Here is a 12845-nt window from a genome sequence, read left to right on the forward strand (position 1 = left end):
AACTTTTTATCAAGATCTTCTTTTTTCACTATTACACTGTAATTACACAACTTACAAGTTGCGAACACGAATTTTATCCTTTTATACGCCCCCACTTCTATTGTTCGATCTACGGTATGTATGCGTAATGCCGAGTATCGTTGGGAAAGATGCACGTGCGAAAGCGATATTTGTCTGAAGTCGATTGTTTCAAATCAAGCAATAAATACCCGTGTGGTCTCGATGTAGCATCGTAGTACGCTTCTTCCATAAATTTTAGATCGTCGGGATATACTTGGCGCGCTAGATGATGTATTTGAGCGCGATCGTGTGGATTTTTAAAAACTACTATGTAATTCGCATTGGGAGATATGTCGCGCTGTCCGCGCCCTTGATAAAAGAGATTTTGCGAGATGAGTATAATACCGAGATTTTTATTATGTCTTCCTTTGGTAAACAGATCTATGATAGTGTATATATCGCATGACCAGTGTTGCGAACTCGGATTATCGTTATCCCACTAAAGGGCTTCGTGGATCCCACTAAAAACCACTAATGGTGCATGCTTTCCCACCCAAAAATCACTGTATGTATACTTCGATTCTGCCTTTAGTCCGGATCTACAATAGGTGTAGTAAGCTTTTAGCCTTAAGAAATTGACCTATCACAAACAAGTATGAGAGGAATACTCGACTGTGATTAGTCAATTTCTTAAGGCTAAAGCCCATATCAGACTACGCATTGAAGATTGAGATTCAAGATTGAAATTTGACCAATCAGGACAAAGAAATTTTAGTCCTTTTTGTTCTGATTGGTCAAATTCCAATCTTTAATCTTCAATCTTCAATTTTTAATGCGTGGTCTGATACGGGCATTAGGGCTTACTACATCTATTGTAAATCCGGACTTAAGCAAAGTGTTTACAAACTCCTGATTTGATTCAAGTATTACTTCCTCTTTTATAATTGAAAATTTTTATAAATTTTCTTCGAGATGAGCAAAGCTTCGAAAGATAAGCGATATGTCCAAAAATTCAGAAAAGTCTGGCTCACGGATGTACAAATGAAAGAATGGATCGTTCAGGTATATATATGGTCTTTATGATCTAGACAATCGATAAAATCTATTATAGAGAAAATATTATTGTTACATGTTACATCAAGACTTTGTATTTTATAACAAAATTTAATGGAATAACAGGTAATAGGTAACGATACGAAGGCTCACTGCAAATTCTGCAAATGCGATTTAGTGGCAAAATACGTGGATCTAATCAATCACAGCAAAACAAAGAAACACATCCAAGCTGCAGAGCCGTTCTCTTTGCAACGGCAACAAAAATTGTCTTTTCGCGAACAATCGCCAAACTCGTCAGCTGCCGAAGGATCGATGGCACTTTTTCTCTGCGCGCATAATGCAATCGCTTTGTGTGATCATTTGAGTGAAATGTGTAAGCATAATTTCAACGACAGTGAAGCAGCAAAAAACATAAAAATTCATAGGACAAAATGCAGTGAGATAATAAAAAATGTACTCGCTCCTCACTTCAACAACGAACTGCTCAGCGATATTGGGAATGGAAAATAGAGTTTATTATTAGATGAGTCGAACGACGTGTCAGTAAACAAACTATTAGGTATCATTATAATATATTACAGTGATAAACAGGGAAAAACGATCGCAAGTTTTTTAGCATTGACCAAACTAGAAACATGTAATGCTGAGGGTATCGTCAACGCTCTAAAGAAAACTTTTGACGAAATGAAATTAGATTTACAATATTTGTTGGCCATTGGAACTGACAATGCTTCGGTTATGGTCGGGATAAATAACGGCGTTTATGCAAAACTGAAAACAGAAGTTCCGTCGCTAATTTTGATCAAGTGTCTCTGCCACTCGTTGCAACTCGCCGTGTCACATGCCATGACTGATACTCTTCCGCGAAATCTCGAATTTTTAATTCACGAAACATATAATTGGTTTTCAAAATCCGCTATCCGTCAAATAAAATACACTCAGCTTTACAAGACGATCAACTGTGGTGAACGTCCTTTATAAATATTATAGGTTTCCAACACGAGATGGTTATCTATAGAGGCGGCTGTAGATAGAACGTTGAATCGATGTCTCGAGTTAAAAACTCATTTCAATATAACAAGACTTCCGGAGAAATGCTACTTTGCGGAGATTCTATACAATATGTATTGTGATGAAACAAACATGTTGTACTTGTTATTTCTGAAGCCGATTTTGTCTGAGATACAAGTCATGAATAAGGCATTTCAAAGCGAGAAAAACGATCACGTAAAGCTTTTAAATGATCTCAACATCCTCGTGCAAGGAATTTCGGAAAAACTCGTATTGTCATCATGTAAAGTAGATCCTCTGCTAAGTTACATCAAAGATTATCTCGATCCTAAACCGTACTTGGGACATTCGTTCGAGAAAAAAGTTGAGCAGCTCAGAAAAGACGGAAAGATTAGCGTTTACGAAAAGCAAGGAATCCGCGAACAATGCAAATCGTTCTTATTCAGCTTTTTCAAGCAGCTCAAACAATGATTGCCCGAGAACATAGGTATCCTTAAAAAAATATCGCTGTTGTCAGTCGATGATGTATTGCGGGCGGTTAAAGAACCAATACAACTATTATTGGAGTACGTGGATGGCTCGAGAGATATCGATGCCATCGAATTGCAACTTTCAAAAATCAATTTGATTGATTGGACGAACAAAACCGATACCATTACATTTTGGGATGAAGTTAATAAATACAGGCACACATCCGGAAGTAACCCGTTCGCCGAATTGGCCACTTTTGCTCTATCAATGCTCATTCTGCCGTATTCGAATGTACAAATTGAGCGGGTATTTAGCTAATTGAATATTGTGAAAAATAAAGTACGGAATAAGAAATGTCGATGAAAATGACGAATGCAATCTTAACGATTCGTTTCGGACAGAAAAGAAACGGCAAATGCTGCCACAACTACGTTCTGCCGTCAGAAGTTATATATAAAATTGGTTCCAAGGAGCCTACACAAAAAAAAGCATGCGAATCGAGCTCGCAAGCAACTGACGGGGATGACGATATCATCGATTTTTGTTTCGATGAATATAATTAATTTTAATGCAGTTTTAAAACTTCGTTTATAAGACATCCTACGAGACAACTTTGAGATAATTTTTTAATTTCTTTTTTGAGAGTTTATTTAGTTTGTTATAAACGTTGTTTAGTTTATTTTATCAGAAATTATATAATATAAATAACGTTGTTTCTTTATTTTATCAGAAATGTAATATACTGATATAAGACTGATTATATAATAAAACAAATAATTTCAAGTTTATTTGAGTTTTTTAAAATTTATGTTTGAATTGACGAGATTACGATTTCTCTCCAGAAATTTTGTATTGAGATGTAGGCGATGTAAATTTTTATAAATTAACGAATATTGCGAAAAAATTTAAAACTTTGCTCAGTTTAAGTATGGGTTTAGGTTGGGGCTTTGGGTTGGGATTTTCAGTATTTTAAATTCAGTTTCTTTGCTGAAATTACATATGCATAAAAACAATCCAATTTTTAAACCATCAAATTAGATGCCGATAATCGATATTTTCAATAATGTTCCCTTCATATTATCCACTTTTAGAACATTTCTCATTAAAAATACTTAAATTTATAAAATTTTGCCCTAAAATACTAAATTACATTAAGATTATCATATTTCCCGATAAAAACATCAAATTATCTTAAAATCACCAAATTTCCTACTAAAATTACTTTTAAATCATCAAATTTTCCACTAACCACTAAACCAATAAATCTTACCACCAAAAGTCTTCCAAAACCACCAAATCTAGCGGGAAAACCACCAAGTTGGCAATACTGCGCATGACGATGATTAGATCGTCGATTATTATTAATTTTGGCGCAAGCAGATCGTTAGAATAATCTTCCAGGCGCGGTAATTCCTTGCGAAATTCGATTATATTTTTCTTCGATTTTATCGAAGCATTATTAACGTAATCGGTTTTTTGTGTTCTTTTCTCTTCTTCTTCTTTATCTTTTTCATTCGCCACGCATTGTAAACGCTGAAACGCATCTTGTCACTCTGCGTATTAAAATAAAATTCTCTCGAATCGAACATCGGACATGCTGGATAAATGTCGAAGAAACGTTTTCACGAAAATTGTTTTTTCGCATCCCGTAGGCGCGCAGACGATCGACGTCCAAGGATGTTTCCACCGTACATCCATTTTGCGAAATGAACGATTTGTCGTTTACGTGCGCTCTCATAAATAAAAAAGTAATCAAGAATATTTAATAACAATAACAAAAATACACACACGCATCAAATATGTTTAATATTTATCGTAGATATATGTCGAGTAATAAGCTTATTCGCGCTCCGGGAGGCCCACCACGGCGGCCGCATGCTCACGCTAGTATTTTCTCACACGCGTACAAGCGGAAAACACCGCGGGCGATTAGCTGATAAGTAGCCGCGGGAACGATGCTAGTAAGCGTATTCGCGGGGATGCGCTCGCGCCAGCATTTTTTGAGCTGCTTACGAGCTTATAAACTCTATGTGTGCTTATGGTAGAAATAAGACGCTCGTTTAATGCTCGACTATCATCCGATATTAATTTACGATGGAATTCTATGCACGCTAATAAAGAAGTAAAGGAAATAATAGAGAGGAGTAAAAGAAAAAATATTCTGTAATTTCAAAGTTGGAAAAAATTTCATCTTTATTGATAATAAATTTTACTTTTTTCATAAATTAACAATTGTGTTTTAAAATTATACGCGCAATTTCATTAAATCCTAGTGAAAGTAAGAATAAGCAGAATAAAAATAAATTTTCCCAAGTGTAATTTATTACTTATATTATTCTTGCGATCTTGCGATTGACTGAAACTTTCACAATGTGAATGCAATAATTTCGAAAACGTAATAACGTATAATACATGCTTTTTAGAATAATAATTATTTATTATAGTTAGAAATAGTTATTAATTATGATAAATAAATAATTTTTTTAAGTACGTCATTATACGTTTTATGTTTTCTACCGCATTCGTAATGCGAAGGTTTTAGAAAATCGTCTTATTTCGCGTCAATCACACGCCACGCGCCACACGCACGTCGCAACTTGCATGGTACATGTCACGTTTCTCGCATCGCTAGGCAACGTAACAATGTGATCGCGCAGTCTCCACAGTCCGTCGCTAAATAATAATCGTGCAGCAGTTAACAACAATACGTAGCATGAAGATTCGCTATGCTGTGAGTGAGCAAGTGAGTGAGTGAGTGCGTGAATGAGTGGCCGAATGAGAGTGTATGAGTGTTGTGTAAAAGAGAGAAAGAGAGCGAAAAAAAAAGTGTACGCGTACATGCGTGTGTGTGTTAAACGTCTCTCCCTTATTCCCTCCTTCCCTTCCTCTTCCCTTCTCACTCTCTCTCTCTCTCTCTGTCTCTTCCTTCCTTTTACGCACACACTCCGCCATACACACATCGCGTGTAGCAATCAGCTGATTGCAGCGTTCAACGAGCGACGATCCGGAACAACTTTCGCTAAAGTGACGTTATTTTAAGAAATACGTATTCCTGATGTAATTCTAAGATATTTTCTTCTTTACCAAAATTTTATTTAAAGCATAATTTTATGTTATAAGAAAATAATTAGCAATTCATGCGGTGATAATAACGCGTCGGACGGTCAGCTGCGGCGCGTTGCGCCGCTCCTACCTGCCTTCTGTACTCGACACGTGTTTTGCTGACTATTTTTGCTCATAACTCAAAAATTATGCTTTAATTCAAATTTTGGTAAAGGAAAAATCGTCTTAGAATCGTATCAGGAATACGTCATTTTAAGGATGGAAGGTTGTTCTGAAACAATCTGTATATCGAAATATAAAGAAAAGTGGAAAAAAAGTTTGCATAGACAACTAAATAACAGAGAAAATTGTGATTTTTCATGTACAATCTTGTTCAACTCGCTAAAAATTACGCGGAAAAGCATCTAGAATTATCTAGAAATTAGATTTGTTATAAGAAAAAAATTTTTCTCCAAACTTTTTCTCTAAATACGTTTACAATATGTTATAAAGCGTTAATAAATGTTTATTACTTGTGTAATAAATTTTTATAGATTGTATTATAAAGAGATTATATTGTAAAAGATTTTTCTAGGAGCAATTTTCTAATTGACATAATCTTGTATCTTCTACGAATATTTTTAAAAAAGTTTTTCGTAACAAAACTTTTACTTAGGGGCAGCTATAACAAAAGTAATAAAACTAAATAAGTAATAGATGTTAATAATGTATTAAAAATAAAATATTTTTTTATCTACTTTTTTCTCAAAAGAAATGCAAAACACCCGTAATGAAAATCCGGGAACTTTTTTTTGACAGTGCTCTTTTGTTTTCTTTTAAACTAATCTAACTACCTAAAAAGGAAAAATTTTAAATTTTTCAACACCGTTCCTTTTTAGAAAAAAGTATGCGATTAAATAAATTCTTCGCGCCGAAGTAAAAAAGATAATTTCGAGTTCGACATCGTCCGACGTAACGCGCGTCGTTCTACGGAAAATAACAATATCATGTATTTTGTGAGTGAGTGACAAAATGGCTGGACTCAAAGAGGTGTTAGGCAAGTGCATAATTATAGGCTCAAATTTGTCGCCTACGTTAAATAGTAGACGCTATTTATCAGCGTTATCGGACAAGTCGACGGAAATAAATTATTCAGTTTTTCGGGCATTTACGTGTGCTGGTTCGAATACTATACTCGCTGTGCTATACAGGGTGTCCCATTTTAAAAGTTCCACCCTCATAATTTTTCAGAATCAACGTTTGAAGGAAAACGACTCGGATAAAAGTTGTAGGGAACAAAAGGGGCTATTTAATAGTGACCTTGGATTTGACGTTAAAAGTCATTTTCAAGGTCATTTGAAGGTCAATTTCCGTTTTTTAAATGGAACCCCCTATTTTTCATTACATTCTTATAGCTTATCTCGAAAGTTTTCCAAAACACTATAATAAAGTATTTTTTTATTAAATACTTTTTAAGTTATTTTATATTTTAATCTGACATATTTTGATATAAAAAATTAAATATCTCGTAAAATATTTAGTTTTCGATAATCTTACCGTAATAATTCTATGTACAGAATAATGAGACAAATCAATTAGTATAAAAAAATAATTGTTTTTAAGAAAATTATTTACAATGTATTTTTTTAAACAATTATTTGTTTTCTTTGCACTAATTGATTTGTTTTATTATTCTGTACATGAAAGTATTACGGTAAGATTATCGAAAACTCAATATTTTACGAAATATTTTATTTTATCAAAATATGTCAAATTAAAGTATAAAATAACTCAAAAAGTACTTAATGAAAAAAATACCTTATTATAGTGTTATGGAAAGCTCTCGTTATAAGCTACAAGAATATATAATGAAAAATAGGGAGTTCCATCTAAAAAAGAAAGTGACCTTCAAATGACCTTGAAAATGACCTTTAATGTCAAATCCAAAGTCACTATTAGATAGCCCCCTTTGTTTCCTACAACTTTTATCCGAATCGTTTTCCTTCAAACGTTGATCCTGAAAAGTTATGAGGGTAGAACTTTTAAAATGGGACTCCTTGTATAGGGAGTGGTGCACTTGGACACAGTATAATTGGACACGGTGCGAATGGACACGAGATTTTGCACACGGTTCAATTGGACACAGTGCATTTGGACACAGTAATTTTGGATACAGTAGCTTTTGGACACATAAGAAAATACGCATCGTTTACTTGGACACCGCTCACTTGGACACTGTTCATTTGGACACCGTTCGTTTGGACACAGAAAGACGCGCACCGTTCATTTGGACACCGTTTGTTTGGACACCGTTATTTGCCCACCGTTCGTTTGGACACCGTTCATTTGCCCATCGTTCGTTTGGACACCGTTCATTTGCCCACTGTTCGTTTGGACACCGTTCATTTGCCCACCGTTTGTTTGGACACCGTTCATTTGCCCATCGTTCGTTTGGACACCGTTCGTTTGGACACCGTTCGTTTGGACACCGTTCATTTGTACACAGAAACATGCGCACTGTTTGTTTGAATATGAAACAGATGGAGAGAAATAAAAATCATTTTGGGAAAATATAATCAGTATTCTTATAACATTTTATACTGGTAAATCTATGTAAAATATGAAATCGTGAAAAGGTGATACATTTGAAGGTTATAATATCTGTCAAAATAAAATATATTCATACTTATATATCTCTCTAATTGAAAGATACTGATGTCATTAATTTTACATTGCTTTTAGCACTTCGTTTAGCCTTTCGCATATTTGGATATCATATTGTGAAGAGACAGATAAAAGATGATATAATTTGGGTATAAGGATGGGTGTAAAAAATTTATCGGGACATAAAATGAAATTATATAGTTTTATTCATTCGATAGAAAAGATGTGTTATTCTTGACCAACTTTTATTTTGTAACTGTTTTACGGATAACAGCATTGGTATTACATATTTAGATGTTATAAAGAATGAATATTTTACGATATTTATACCACCATTAAAAAAAAATGTAACATTCGTAGAGCGTTTGGCATTATAATTGAAGTAGTTTAAAAAAGAATTAAAGTATTTTCGGCACCACATACATTATTTGACAAAGTAAAATCTCTATATGTTAATTGAATCATATGTAATGACTTAAAGTAATTGGAAAAACTATAATTACTATAATAGTATGTATTTTGAAAGATACAAACGATTACGGTAATTATTTACTATAACGGACCCAGCTCCAATCACGTTGACCTTGATATATGTTGTCAAGGACTTGATCCTGAATAACTTTTTCTTATAATTTAATCGGCGGTCTCTTATAATTTTTGAGATATTTAAAGTTTAAGTTGGATTCGAAACCAAAATTTGATTTAAGTTATACGACGTAATCCACACCAAATTTTTGTTTTAAATAAGAAATAGGTTTGGGTTAGGTTATATCTTCCGGAAGTGGAGCCCCCCCGCAGGGGGAGCGGAACCCACTGTATCCATGCATATACTTTACAATGCAAAACGAGGTTCAGCCCAGAATTGTTTTGTGAATGGGAAAGTGTATGCGTGGATGTAGTGGGTTCCATCCCCCCTGCGGGGGGACTCCACTTCCGCAAGATATAACCTAACCCAAACCTATTTCTGATTTAAAACTAGACCCTCATGCAGGAGTCCACACACAAAACATAGAACGCATATGGCGTGATATTTGAAGTGGAATACCAAAATATGGAACTCGTGATTATCATTACATACATTATTTGGCTGAGTTTATATTTAAACGTAAATATCAATATTGTGAACGAATACGTAATTTTTTTGAAATAATGGCAACATTGTATCCCTTAAATGAAAACAGTACATTTGAAACTGTAGAATAAATAAAATTTTTGATTCCTATGTGTACTGATTTTTTCTAATATTATATTAATTATGTAAAGACCTTGTTTCACATTTAAATCAGGGTTCTGATGCAGATGGACCTTGTTTCTTGCGTGGAAATTATAAACTTATGTAAAAATTAATATTTTATTTTTCAAACTTTATTTGTTAATAACTTTTTAATAAACAACGACCGCCGATTAAGTTATAAGGAAAAGTTACTCAGGATTATGTCCTTGACAACATATATCAAGGTCAACGTGATTGGAGCTGGGTCCGTTATAGTAAATAATTACCACGATTACTCTAAAACATGAACAGGAAACAAATGAAAAATTTGTTGTTATCAATAAACTTGTAGCAAAATGTTGGAAATGGTCGGACAAAACAAATAATACGCATCATTATAGCAATGGCATTCTGTCTGTATTATAAGAATACTGATTATATTTTCCCAAAATGATTTTTATTTCTCTCCATCTGTTACATATTCAAACAAACAGTGCGCATGTTTCTGTGTACAAATGAACGGTGTCCAAACGAACGGTGGGCAAATGAACGGCGTCCAAATGAACGGTGGGCAAATGAACGGTGTCCAAACGAACGGTGGGCAAATAACGATGTCCAAACGAACGGTGTCCAAACGAACGGTGTCCAAATGAACAGTGTCCAAGTGAGCGGTGTCCAAGTAAACGATGCGTATTTTCTTACGTGTCCAAAAGCTACTGTATCCAAAATTACTGTGTCCAAATGCACTGTGTCCAATTGAACCGTGTGCAAAATCTCGTGTCCATTTGTAACGTGTCCATTTGCACCGTGTCCAATTGTACTGTGTCCAAGTGAAGGCCACTCCCTTGTATAAGCTAGATTATTTCGGCAATTATGCCGAGTTGTTACATATCGCTGGTGAGATAATAGAAATGCGCGAGGCATTTGACCACGAGGAGGAGAATGCAGATGGCCTTATAGCCTTCTTGTTATCAAATCATCGAGGAAACCGTTTAAATGGTAGACAAAATGTTTTTATTTATATTCTGCAAATATAATGTAATCGAATATGCTAGATCGTGATTAATCTAAATTTTCAAAATTATAATTTGTAGATCGAAACTTGTCTGCGACTGATGACGGAGAGACTGCCTCTCAGTTTCGAAAACGTCCGGCTAAAGAAGAGTTCGAAACAGGACCTTCGAGTTTCGTATAAAAATAAAATAAAAATATTAATCTTTATATAAATTTTATATTCAATATTGATAAAATATTAAATTTTAGGAAGAGCACATTTCGACGAAAACGACAGCGAAGCTGATATCACATCACCAAGTGAGATACAAAATTTTAAAAAGAATAAAAATAACGTAGATGTAATTTTTTTTTATTTATAATTAAATTTTTCTTTTGCTTCAATAGTGCAGAGAGGTGGTGGTGGTCAAAATGAAGAAATGACACTGAAGAACGAGCAATGCAACTCCTTAATATCGGGGAAGTAACTGACGAGGGTGAGAATGAAGAGGAAGTCGTCGGTGAAGAACGCTGTAATCTCTCGTCGGAGACAGAAGATGATGAAGAGGAGCCATGTCTTTCCAATCGATGAATTTATCTCAGGGCCCTGCAGGATTATCCTTTCGTCCGGCTAGAGACATGTCGTATGAGGATATCTGAGTTTAGTACCGCAGAGTGCTCGGGGACTCGATATCGCGGAACACTTTAACATTCGTGTTTTTAATGTCACGGTTCCTTCGGGTCGCGGAATTAACAAACGAAAACGTTGTGAAGCGCTCAATAGTAACAATAAATAATTCCAATAATTTATTCATTATTTATTTTCTGCGCGCTCTCGTAGGGCGAATTTACTGCGAACGCAGTAACTTACGTATGGGTGAGTTACATGAAAAATGGAATAATATAAGACACATGCAATCCTCGCTTCAACGCGAGTTTGCATTACAATTAACTTAAGAACGCTGGTGTTACGATAACTGAAGAGGGATGCGGAATTCTGGAAATCGAGCGCTTTCAACGATATCTCGCAGTTGATAATATCGCAATTGTAGTTTATAATTTCAGTATTTTCGGGCGCGATGAGAAACCGACGTACGACGGAATCGCGCTACTTGCTTCTCTCGACCGTGAATCTTCGTTACGCTAAAATATAATGTATTATAAGTGTTTACGTCATTATAATCTTATTGTAAATTTAAATGCCGCCGCGGGTTGTAGGAATTATTGCGAGCAGTTATATAGGTTATCGAAAGGATAAAACGGGTTATCGCTGTCCAAATAAATGCCCGCGATGTTTCACTGTATTGTCGTGTAAGTAGTCCGGAAGTATAAAATGTAAAGTGTGTAAACGTGCATTTTTCGGTAAGGAGTGTTTCGAGCGTCATCTCAGCGTAAAATCGTACGACGGTAAATCATCTGAAAGTATCTGCAATGTCGTGCGATTTTGCGACGGATGCGGACGTATCGTTAAATTTGGTGCGAGACACGAATGCGGTGTTTCTTACTGCAAATTATGCCGTTTACCAAAACCTGAGAATCATTTATGCTATAGCCTTTTCAACGTAATAATGGCTCCTCTAATGGAGCCAGCGATGACAGTTATGCGAAGCACAGAGAAGAGCACAGAATTTGACGGTAAAGTGGCAAACGAACGTGCATGCGCGAGCAAGAAAAAGCGTGTAGCATTCATAGTTCACGATTTTGAAACGCGACAAGACGAGTCACTCGAAGGTACGTTGACCGTAAAAAACACGTTCCCACTCTCTGCGTGGCGCAACAAATTTGCGAAGCGTGCGCGAAAGAAAATAACTTGTCCGTGAAGTGTCGATAATGCGAGGTGCGAGAGTTCATATTTCGACATGATCCTGTGAAACAATTTGTCGATTTTGCAACGCGTATGACAAAATACTTTAAGCAGATCATTTGCATAGCGCATAATGCGAAAGCGTTCGACGCGCAATTTATTTTAAAGTATATTGTTAAAAATCGTAATAACTTAGAACCTACATAAATTAATATTAAACGGTACAAAGATCATGGTGTTAACGGTAGGACATACGAAATTCATCGACAGTGTTAATTATATGGCAATGCGGTTATCCGAGTTGCCGAAAGCTTTCGCATAACAGGATACGTCGGGTAAAGGCATTTTTCCGCATTTGTTTAACACTCGAAAATCAGTCATATGTCAGCCCCTTGCCTGACTCGCATTATTATTCTCCGGAGACAATGAAATCGGAAGAGCGTGAACGTTTTCTTGTATGGCATGCTGATATGCGACAAAAAAACACCGTTTCGATTTCCAACGCGAGATTATTCGCTATTGTCGTGCCGATATTGATATTCTTCGACAAGCATGTATGGCGTTCAGAAAAATTTTTATTGATCGTGGAAA

The sequence above is a fragment of the Polyergus mexicanus genome, unplaced genomic scaffold (genome assembly GCF_030449975.1).
Source record: "Polyergus mexicanus isolate NDT 795.1 unplaced genomic scaffold, iyPolMexi1.0 SCAF_10, whole genome shotgun sequence".
Taxonomy (NCBI): domain Eukaryota; kingdom Metazoa; phylum Arthropoda; class Insecta; order Hymenoptera; family Formicidae; genus Polyergus; species Polyergus mexicanus.